Genomic DNA, 11689 nt, shown 5'->3' with positions numbered 1-11689 from the left:
TAGAGCATAAAAATATGAAGAAAAGCTAGCCTAAGAGTGCCATAAATGGCATACATTAGCTATAAATGACAATCATCAAATTCCCCCAAGCTAAAGTTTTGCTCGTCCTCGAGCAAAACCAAGCAAACAAAAATAAGGATGAAAGACTTATTCAAATGGGAAAAAGAAAAACATAAGATGGGAATATACACTAAGACTCACTAACGTAGGAATCAAAGTTGTTTTTAGCTACAACAAGCCCTTTTAACCCCAAGTTCACCTATGAGGACGAGTGAGGTCTCGTAAAAGTTTCCTAAGAGCTTAACCTATAACTCTCCACCAACATACATGAGGCAAACCACAAAAAGTAAAAGAAAAAGAAAGAAAAGCAAATTCAAAACCTTTACAAATTGAACTTTACAAAATGACTACACTTCAAATGAATAAACAACTTTCTTAAGCAAATAGAGGTACGAGGTTGATTGAAACATAGAATATGCTAACCGTAGAGAACTAGTTATTACAATCCACCTTCATCCCATTTGATCTTACCGCGTTTTCCCTATAGTCTCAAATCTTCATCTAGTGAGCATCTCTATAACTCCTCGAAGGAGCCGGAAAAGAACATATTTTAGGCTACTCGACGTCTTGACTTTGCATCCCCTCTCTTTAGGCTTTACCTCATAATGCCCTCCCTCGATATGTGTCTCAACCTCTAGGTCAAAAGGTCTTTCCCAATGTTGTAACGTTAGGGCAAAAAGGGTGAGGGTAGGCTTAAAATTTAGAGTTTGGCGGTATTCCTAATTAGTGAAGCAAAAGGGTGATCAAACCTTCTCCTCATAACTAAGCAATCGCCAAACAAAAACAAACTAACACCCCCAAGCTTATTTAATGCTATAACCACAATCATATACATACAAAAAGTGTAAACGCTTTCTCCCCTAAGCATAAAGGAAGCATTGTCCTCAATGCTTGAAAAGGGGAAAAGGATCACATCAAAATATTTTTGAAATTTTCTCAAATTTTTTTTTTCACTTTTTATGACATTTTTGCCTAAGCGTTTGAATTGCTTTGCTTTTTATTATTTTAACAAATTTTCATTTGTATACGTTATTCGTTGTCCTTGCCTCTTTTAACTATGGGCGACTTTTACAACTTTGCATTTGAATGTCCTTGCCTTTTTTACTTTGGACGGATGTTTTCATTTATTCAGTTGCCATTACTCACAATATATACACAAGACAAGCTTGCTTACAAACAGAACCAACTTCCAAACTCAAATACCACAAACTCCAAGAACATGATCATTTGCTTCACAAAAACCAAAAATTGAACAAAAAGAGATGAAAGGCTCAAAGTTCTATTGATGCGACTTGAAAAGAAGGGAAAAGGCTCAAATGGTAGCAAGTAGGCAAATTGAACCCAATATCTGAAAATAAAGAAGATTAATCCTAGAAAAAGAAAAATTACCACCCCGAAAAGATGCCTTTGTTTTCCCTAGATGGTTCGGTCTCGTGTTTAAGAATTATGAGTCAAGATTCAAGATAAGGTTTACAATAGTCAAGGACCCATGCCGCTCATGCAAGTAAGTGTAGAATGCTAGAAAAATATGTAAAACTCACATGGAAGCAGCAAAAACTCACTAAAGGTGTCAAATCGACCATAGAAAGCAACTACCAAGCATGCCACAAACAAGTAGAATCGGGTTTCATGATCCCCCTAGTTCTTAGACATGCTACCTTAGCATACGCTATCCTAGAATCAACCAAGCATATTCTCAAACCGTGCATACCATTACCACTTAGGAAGATGTTCATTCAAGAGCAAAAGTCGGTCGTACATAGTCCAATTCACAAGAAAGGCAAAAATTGAAAAATAAAGCCTCAAAACTTGCCACAAACCAAAACAAAAAAGAAAGAAAATAAAAGAAAAGAAAGGAAAAGAAGAGAGTAAACGAAAACCATAGATAAAGGACGAATAGGAAAAGAAAGAAAGGAACAAAGATGCAAGTAAAACACATAATTCCCAATCGACAAACAAGTGATCAATTGAAAACATCGCCAATGATCCCAAACACTCTAGGTGTTACAAGCTTCCATCCTCGAACCATTCAACTTCCCCTAAAACTAATCCTAATCTATGCATCCAAGCACTACAACAAATTCACCTTTGTGCCACGAGTAAAATCGTGGCACAAGTTTAAAATTCTCGTGGCAATGTAGTGTAGCCACGGGAATTTTTAAATTTACTCCTGTGACACAAGAGGCCGTGGCTAGGAAATTTGCCACGGGAAAATGGATGTCGTGGCAAATTTCGAATTTTATGCCACGGGTATGTAACGTGGAAAACAAATTCACTTGCCACGAATATAAATGTGGCTAACAAGTTCTTTGCCACAAATTCTACCGTGGCTAATAAACTTAGTTGCCACAAACATTACCGTGACCAGTAATCTTCTTTGCCACAAATATTACGTGGCTAATAAACTTTGTCGCCGCAATATACTGTAGCTAATTATTTATTTGCCACAAATAATACCGTGGAAAATAAATCCATTGCCACATTACTATCGTGACAAATAATATCATTTTACACTAATGACTATCGTGGCTAATAATTTCAATGGGCATAAGCTTTAATTTGTTGCAGCATTTATGGTATACGCGTAACTGAATATTAAAGATGGAGTTTTTCTCAAATATGTCATATTTGTCATTCTTGAAATTGATATAGAACATTAAAAAGGTGATATTATGTCTTGGAATCCCATTCATTCAAACATACTTGAGTTCGATATCCATACATACAAACATACTAGAAATCAATTGTCTCATTGTCTCATCACTAGCTCACTCTTACTAAAATAAATAAAAAATAAAACACTCAAATCGTTTTGCTGAAGAACAGTATATACTCTATATATATGTACAATGTGACAATATGTTTGTGCTTCGCTCCTTGTTACCTACAATAAATAAATAGATAAATGATCAAGTTAATATTTTTTCAAAAAGAGCACCAAAAAAAGGATATGTTTTCAAAATGAAAAAGTCAAATTGACACAAAATATAGAACAATTTACTTTAAGCTCATAAATTATAACAACTCGCACAAGGCAAAATTCTTTAATGTCTAACTACTGCTGCTATAACAGGTGAATAATGTATAACAGGTGAATAATGTATAACTACTTTAAGCTCATAAACTTATATCTAAGATGAATCATGCACCAATGAATAATGTATAACAGGTGAAGATAGCATTACTTACTTCATTCCTTTGAACCTTGACTTCCTAAATCATCAGAATCTGATGAACTTCCTGCTCCAAGAAAATCCAGAAGTTGACTAAACTTCTTCTCCCAAACTGCATTATTATCAGCAATTTTTATGTCCACGTCATTCTTAACAGCTTTCGCCTCTTTTTTGGCTTGTTCAGCTTCTAATTTAGCCTGTTTTGCTTCTGTTCTAGCAGTTTCAGCTTCTTTTCTTGCATCTTCAATTGCTTGATCTGCTTTCTTTTTAACTTCATTCACCTCATGAGTAAGATCAATTCGAGAGGGCTTTACTTTAAAATGTTGCGTTATACTTCTACCAGGTTCATGAGCTTTCAAATACCCATGTGTATCTTTGCCAAGCACATCCTGAATAATTTGCTCATCTGTTTTCTCATTAAGACCTTGCTCTCTTTGTTCCTTTAATTTGTTTATCTCATCCTATGAATAAACAATATTAAGTTAGAAGATAAGATGGTAAATGTTAAATAGAAAATAACAAACATAAAACTTATAAACTTACTACTGCATGAGTGTTATTTGCCAAATTGATTACATTCAAAGCCTTCTCAGATTTTCTTGTACGAGTTGCAACCAATACATCAACTCGAGAACACTTCCCGCCATTCTTCTTCTTCTACAAACATTACAGAGTTTTTAGAATCAAATTACACTCCTAATTATTGTACGTTTGCATATTTTGAATAAGTGCGAGAATTACTTCGTAAAATTTTTAGTGGTTTAGAAGCTAATGACATTTAGTTATGTCCAACAGAATTTAAATTTCCATGTGTCCAGAATTCAGCTAATAAAAAATAAAAAAAAAATTCAGCTGGTGTGCAAGTTTTGTTGGATAATAAGGCCTACAGACCCTGAAGCCTACAAGCTACTGCTCAGTTATGGTGTCCAGAATTCAGCTAATAAAAATAAAAATAAAAAATAAAAAAATTCAGCTGGTGTGCAAGTTTTGGTGTGCAAGTTTTGTTGGATAATATAGCCTACAACCCTGGTGTGCAAGTTTTTCAGAAAAGGATTTCAGACTTTTCAGCAGAAAATCAAGATTTTCAGCAAGTCAGTCAGATTTTGCAGTGGAAAATCGGAATTTTCAGCAGGATAATCAGATTTTCAGCAGCAAGAAAATTAAATTTCAGCGGAGTAGTAAGAATTTTCAGTAGAAACATCAAAACTCTCAGTAGGAAATCAAAATATTCAAGGAAGAAGTAAGAATTTTCAACTAGATATTAAGCTTCCTTGAAAGAAAATTCAGAATGTTTGCAAAGCAGCAAGGTTTGTCAGCAAAAGAAATCAGAATTTTCAGCAAGACAGTAAGATTTTTCTGAAGAAAAATAGATATTCTCACAAAATGTAAGCAGTAGTTTCAGTTTTTTCGATGGAAAATATGAATTTCAGCAAGGAAGAAAGCTTCTCAGAAGATAATTAAAGATTTTGGCAAAGCAGTAATATTTCTCAGCAAGAGAAACCAGATTTTTCACCAAGTCAGTCAGAGTTTCAGCAAGAAAATCGAAGTTTCCAGCGAAAATCAGAACTTTTTAGCAAGCAGGATAATCAAATGTTTCAAAAAACAACAAGATTTTCAAGAAGAAAAAGCTATATCCTTGCAAAATTTCAGCAGGAGTGCTCGTGCGATGCACGGTTTATAAATCAAACTAATAAACCCGTAGGAAAAATAAAAATAAAAACAAAGGTAATTCATTTACTATTAAAGGACTTGGTTACTAATGGTCAATAAAAAAATTAAAGGAACGTTATTTGAATTTCTTTTAATTTTTTATAATGTTATTTTATTAATTGAAAAATAATTGAATAATACTCCACATAGCTATATAAGAAGTGAACTAATTTATTTATATCTCCCGTTGAGAAAAAACTAAAATTTTCTTATCATACCATTCACATCAGTAGCTACAATCAATCTAATATATACATGTTTTATTTACCCGTTGCACTCATTAAATCTATAGACACAATAATAACCTTTTATTTGACCTACCAGAACATATATTTTCCTAAGTTAAGCATTGTGCCAAAAGTTATATATTATATAATAGTCATATATATAACCAACAGCTGATTAAATATAGTATACAACACAAATACTTCGTATATAGGTATGGATACTGATAATTTTATATAAATAAAATATACAGAGTATATATTACTAAGATTTATCCCTACCTTAATTATAAAATGGTTAACAAAACTCTTATAATAGCGCATAGACATTTATATATTTAAAAATGTTATTTTTAAATATATTTTCCCCCATTTAATTTTAAAAGCCTTAAAATTGTCTCTTGAATTCGCTAAATTGATTTAAAAGGTTATGTTTATTTCAATATTTAAAGCCATTTACTATTTTCCTTTCCTTTTGTTTTAATTTTTCTATTTAGAATTTATTAGACTATTAGGTTTCAAGATCGAAGTCAATATCTTTTTACCGTACAATCATTAAATCAAAGTCGCTCAACTAAAGTGTTGTATGTTGTGTATTTTAGACATTGCATAGCTACACAACATCCAACACATTTAATGATTACATGCAAATAATTTTAATAAAACTACGCATTCGATATAAGTTATTAAACAATTTAACTATATATACATTTTGATAGGTTTATATCTTTCATATTAACAAAAATTTACAAATGTTATAATTATATTTTGAAAAAAAAAACTAGACTTTGGAATTTTGTATAAGATAGATAAAGGATAAGTTAATTCCCGTCATATATGCATTGAGTTTTGGGTAATCTATCCGATTCACCCTTTGGGCTAATCCAGATTTGAGGATCTGTTCTAGGCTATTAGGTTCCACTCCCCTTCTGATTGTTGTTGCAGATGAGCGAACATAGGTCCTCCCTACCAAGTGTAATCGCAATCACCACTACACCAACAACCAAACACTTTGTATGGAGGACACGTGTTATAAAATATTATATTATATACATATACTTTTTTATATTATAAAAAATATTATATTATATACACATACTATTATAGTTAAAAGTATTATTATGTATAAAACAACATAAATTATTGCACATGATTGTTGTATATCTAGTATAGTACATGAGCAATGCACGATTTTTAAATCAAAATGTTAGTTTTTCTAAAAATAATTCATAAGTAATAGCATTGTTAACACGAATATTACAATTTAAAACACGAGTAATAGTTATAATGCATTTTATATATATCCCTTTTCCGTCAAATGTCTAATTCAATTTAACTTTAAATCTTCTTGTTTTGATTGGTTATTGGTTTTTTTTTTTTTTTTTTTTTTTTTTTTTTTTTTTTTTTTTTTTTTTATATGCAAGAAAAACAAAAGGTTATTGTAAAAGACATTGTACAGAAAATGAAAGGCCGATTAAAATTAAATTTATGTTCAAGATTATGTATTTTTTTCCAAGACAACATTTCGGCTCAGCATTCAGTATTTGTCAAGGAGCACAACAAACGATAAAAGTAATTTTTACACTATTTTGTATCTTTATCAAAAACTTTTGTATTCATCCGATTACTTGAATTGAATTTAGGATAATTTGTAGACTATTTTTGGTAACTTTTATCAATAAAGCATAAATAACTTTCATTCATTACATGGTAGCTTTTATAATAAGTGCACAATATTTTATTGTTCATCTGATTTTTTTTTAAATGTTTGTATTGATTTCATAATTGACGTCAAACTAAATTCTTATCGATTTTATTTAATTTTCAAAAAAAAATAAAATATTTTAGCCTTTCAAAATACGAAATATTTGTTTCCTTAACTATGCCACTTTAATCATATTGCTTCAAATTAATTATTATTCTTTAACTTGACTATAAATAAAGATTGGAAAGACTTTATGGATTATTTGTAGTATTGGAAAGTATATATTTATTATAAAAAAAATTAAATCAATATTTATGTTAGGAAATCATGAAAATCTTATGCATGTATAGAATTTGCTTTTATTGTTTGAAGTTTAACAAAAATAATAATGCTTGAATATGTAAACAGTAATTATATAGATATATTTAATACTTAAGATAAGCCAATGAGAGAGTGACATTTGACTTTCCATCTCTTAATGTAGGAGCAAGATGTTTCATAACCTTCAAATGCTTTAAATCATGTCTAGCCTTTAAATTGTCTTTTGCCTTCCCATCAATATCTAGCAATGTACCAAGAATATTGTCAAGCACATTTTTTTCAATATGCATGACATCAAGATTGTGACGAAGTAAGAGGTTACTCCAATACGGCAATTCAAAAAAATGCTTTTCTTCTTCCAATTATCATCCCTCTTTGGCAATTTCATTGTTTTACCAAATTTCATGCCTTCAAGGTCCTTTAGTTGTTCTAAAATCTCATTGGAAGATAATTTCCTAGGAGGACCTCTTTTTTCTACTTTCCCGTTAAAGGATTTATTATCTCTCCATTTATGATCGGTAGGTAGAAATTGACGATTGTCCATGTAACAACATTTCCCCTGATTTGGTAGCCGAGCAGAGCTAGTTTCTTTCATACAATGAGGACATGCTTTATAGCCTTTGGTAGACCACCCAGATAAGTTTGCATACGCAGGAAAATCATTTATGGTCCATAACAATGAAGCACGCATTTGAAAGTACTCATTCCTTGAAGCATCATAAGTCTGAGCTCCAGTTTCCCACAATTCTTTTAACTCCTCGATTAATGGTTGCAAATACACATCAATGTTATTTCCGGGTCCACTTTTCCCTGGAATTAACAAAGATAGTATTGTGTAAGGTTGTTTCATACACATCCATGGAGGGAGATTGTACACAACAACCACTACTGGCCATATACTATAGTCACTTCTAAGCCCGCCAAATGGATTGAATCCATCACTTGCTAAACCCAACCTAACGTTACAAGTCTCTGCAAATAAAGTAGGATATTCTTTATCTAAATGCTTCCAAGCTTCACTATCTGGGTGTCTAAGTACTCCGTCATCTTCTCGTTTATCAGAGTGCCACCTCATCTCATTTGCTGTTTTGGACGACATGAATAGCCTTTGCAACCTCGAAGTTAGTGGGAAATAGCGTAACACTTTAGGAGAAGCTTTATCACGCTTAGTATCGCATATGGAATACTTTTCAAGGTTAGCATTCTCTTTCCAAAATAGCATACAATCATTTTCACATGCTTCTATTTTTTCATAATCGAAACCAAGATTAGTAATCATCTTACGTGCTTCATAATAATTTGATGGCAAATCAGCTCCTTTAGGCAAAGCATTTTTGAACATATGAAGCATACTAGTAAAAGCTTTATTAGTCATGCCATCCATACATTTGATTTGGAATGACTTCAAAATGAATGACAATTTAGAAAATTCATTACACCCGGGGTAAGTTTGTTGAGCATCTCTCATCAAATTTTCAAACATTTTTGCCTCTTTTGTATCCTTTTTATATCTAGGTTGATCAAACTCCTTAGGTTGTTGCTCAGCATCTAACATGTCATCTATGTCATCATTATTAGAAACTCTGGGACTAAACCTGTCATGGATCATTCTATATATATCATCATGAGCACTATCTCCCAAATCATTTCTACTTTTCTTTTGTGGGGGTTTGAATTCTCCATGATAGATCCAACGAACATAACCTTGCACGATTTCATTCACTATAAAGTCGGTGTAAATTTCGTCCCTTGTTTTATGTGGACCATTGTTGCATCGATTACAAGGGCAAGATACCTTCTTTTCCTCCTCTCCTAAATCACTATTCATTTCTAAGTCACCAAAAGCAAATTGAAGAAATAAATTAACTCCACTTATATATAAATTGTCTGTCCTATTAGCACACCTCATCCACTCTAACCTCTTTTGAACCTCCGGAGTATCCATGTGACAATAAAAGCTATGAATGCAAAGAGAGCTAGTTAATTGAAAAGTGATAATAATAATAAAAAAAATTAGTAATATTTTGTGTCTTACTTCTTTAAGGATGTGTTTGTTAAGAAGGGTTATCATTATTTAAGAAAACAACCTATTCTGACCACTCATACTTTTATATTGCTGACACTGAAAAATTGCAACATTCCAAAGAGGGAGCTTCAAATTCATGGTTCAGCCTTCTACAAAAATTGGCCTTTAATGTCAACTATCATAGTTTATTGTTTTTCAAGCTACATGATATGGCATACAATGAGGTAATATGAAATATCTAGCAACATAAAGACGTCATTGGAAACATCAACTTCAGATTTTAACATGATGTGATTATGAAATTTGATTATTTCTTTTCCCCTCATATATTGTCATTATGGACTGTAAGTCCGATGTATATTGGAGGATTGAGTTCATAAACTGAAGATGTTGGTCAAGATCTATAGCATAGTTGCAATGCATTTGAACTCAAGTACCAAATATATCATATATTAGCTAATTTAATTTTACTAATATCATAAATTAGACTAATTTAAGTAGCACATGCACACAAATTATCAGAAAAAACAGATTATACAAAAAAATATAATCAAAGATACAAAGTAATTACTTTTCACACAAAAAAAAAAAAAAGAATAAATTAAATGAAATCAGGAAAATTGCCATACGAAATTATGAAAATTAAAGATAAAAAATCTTAAGCCACACCAAATTGTAGCAGAAATTGTAAAAATAAAATCAAAATTCGAGAACAAATCTGTTCAACCATAGCAAACTAGAATCCAACGTAATTCAATTTCTTCCACATATGTATTAGAAAAATTAAATTAAAGTACCAAATATATCATATATTAGCTAATTTAATTTTACTAATATCATAAATTAGACTAATTTAAGTAGCACATGCACACAAATTATCAGAAAAAACAGATTATACAAAAAAATATAATCAAAGATACAAAGTAATTACTTTTCACACAAAAAAAAAAAAAAATAAATAAATTAAATGAAATCAGGAAAATTGCCATACGAATTATGAAAATTAAAGATCAAAAATCTTAAGCCACACCAAATTGTAGCAGAAATTGTAAAAATAAAAACAAAATTCGAGAACAAATCTGTTCAACGAATTGATCTAACCTTGAAATTTTGTCAAAGAATTGATCTTCTGAGCGTTTGACGAATCTTCGAATGAGGGTGTTTCGAAAGAACGGTTTTGATTCTTAAGCAAACAAAGGTTTCTGAAATTTTTGTTAGTGCGAAGGTTTCTGATTTTTTAGGAGAATTTCGTGGTTTTGTTGCATAGTTTATTAAGAGGCAGCTAATTAAAAAAAAAAAAAAGTGGCGCCTAATCAATTTTGGGATTAGTGTTTGTGAGTTGTTTTTGTTTGGGGTAATTAGATACCTAATCTGTGAACTACCTTTTTTTTTTTTTTTTTTTTAATACAGTCTAATTACATTATTTTTTAATTAAGATTAAGTGATACTTTATATAAGTATCAGTATAAGTGTATAACATAATGAGCTTATGTCCTTTTTAATTTTTTTTTGTTTTGTTGATATGTGTTTGTTTTATTTTTAATTTAATTTTAAGTGCTTAATTCTATTTTTTTATTATACATGTATGATTATTCATAATGTAATAACTCATTAATTATACTACCTTCGATTATAATATTCCAAAGTTGCAACTAACTTGGATCGGAGGTAGTATATATATATATATATATTATAAAGGTGCTTATTAATAAAAAAAATTAAAAAAAACGAAATTACTTATTCAGGGGTTACTTATTTAAAGAGTTACTTGGTCGGTCAAAGGTTACTATTATAGGTTACTTATAACCAACCGAGTAACCCATGAATAACTAACCCCTAACTGACCAGATAACCCTTGAATAAATAACCCCACAATAAGTATTCTCGAAATATAAAAGTACGTACTACGGAGTATATAAATACTTACTATTACATTATCATGTAACTAGAGTGGACAACACGAGTGTTTGGGTCAATTTTAGATCTAGTTATTGTGGGTTACAAGTAATTGATGTAAGACCAGCATGTTAATTACATTAGAAACGTTTGTTTGATATCACTTGATCTTGATAGTTGAGACCAACAAGAACCATATGTATTAGAACATTAAGAATTGATGTTTAATAATGTTTTCTTACATAATTAATAATCAAATTTTTAAAAAAAATATATTGTGTGAATATCATTTTAGCTTAATTTCAATTCAGTTCATCTCAGCTCCAATCAATTTAGTTCAGTTTAGTTCAGCCAATACGGTAAACGGTTCTGTTTTGGATTAGGTTTATCAATTTCGAGTTATAATGGGTTCAAATAACAAATGGGTTGGTTCTGGTCGGTTAAAAATTATCGGGTCATTATCATCAGTTCAAGTCATAAAATTTGAATGGGATTGTCATAACAATCCCGTTAAAGTTGAATAACAAATAAGATTATTAGAGTAATTTTATCTTATTTTAAAAGCATGTTTTAA

At 30.8% G+C, this 11689-nt stretch overlaps 1 long non-coding RNA gene across 1 annotated transcript; it reads right to left on the bottom strand.

Moving 5' to 3' along the window:
* Positions 1-2709: 2709 nt before the first annotated feature.
* On the bottom strand, positions 2710-10524 carry LOC145641000 (uncharacterized). Its single transcript, XR_014115087.1, has 4 exons — positions 10321-10524; positions 3777-3890; positions 3250-3694; positions 2710-2944 (listed from the first exon to the last, which is right to left on the bottom strand). It is a non-coding gene; the product is annotated as an uncharacterized LOC145641000 (long non-coding RNA).
* Between the last annotated feature and the right edge of the window lie 1165 nt (positions 10525-11689).

This window comes from Chenopodium album, chromosome 7 (genome assembly GCF_948465745.1).
Source record: "Chenopodium album chromosome 7, dcCheAlbu1.1, whole genome shotgun sequence".
In the NCBI taxonomy this organism is placed as follows: domain Eukaryota; kingdom Viridiplantae; phylum Streptophyta; class Magnoliopsida; order Caryophyllales; family Amaranthaceae; genus Chenopodium; species Chenopodium album.
This window is presented reverse-complemented; position numbering and strand designations above follow the sequence as displayed.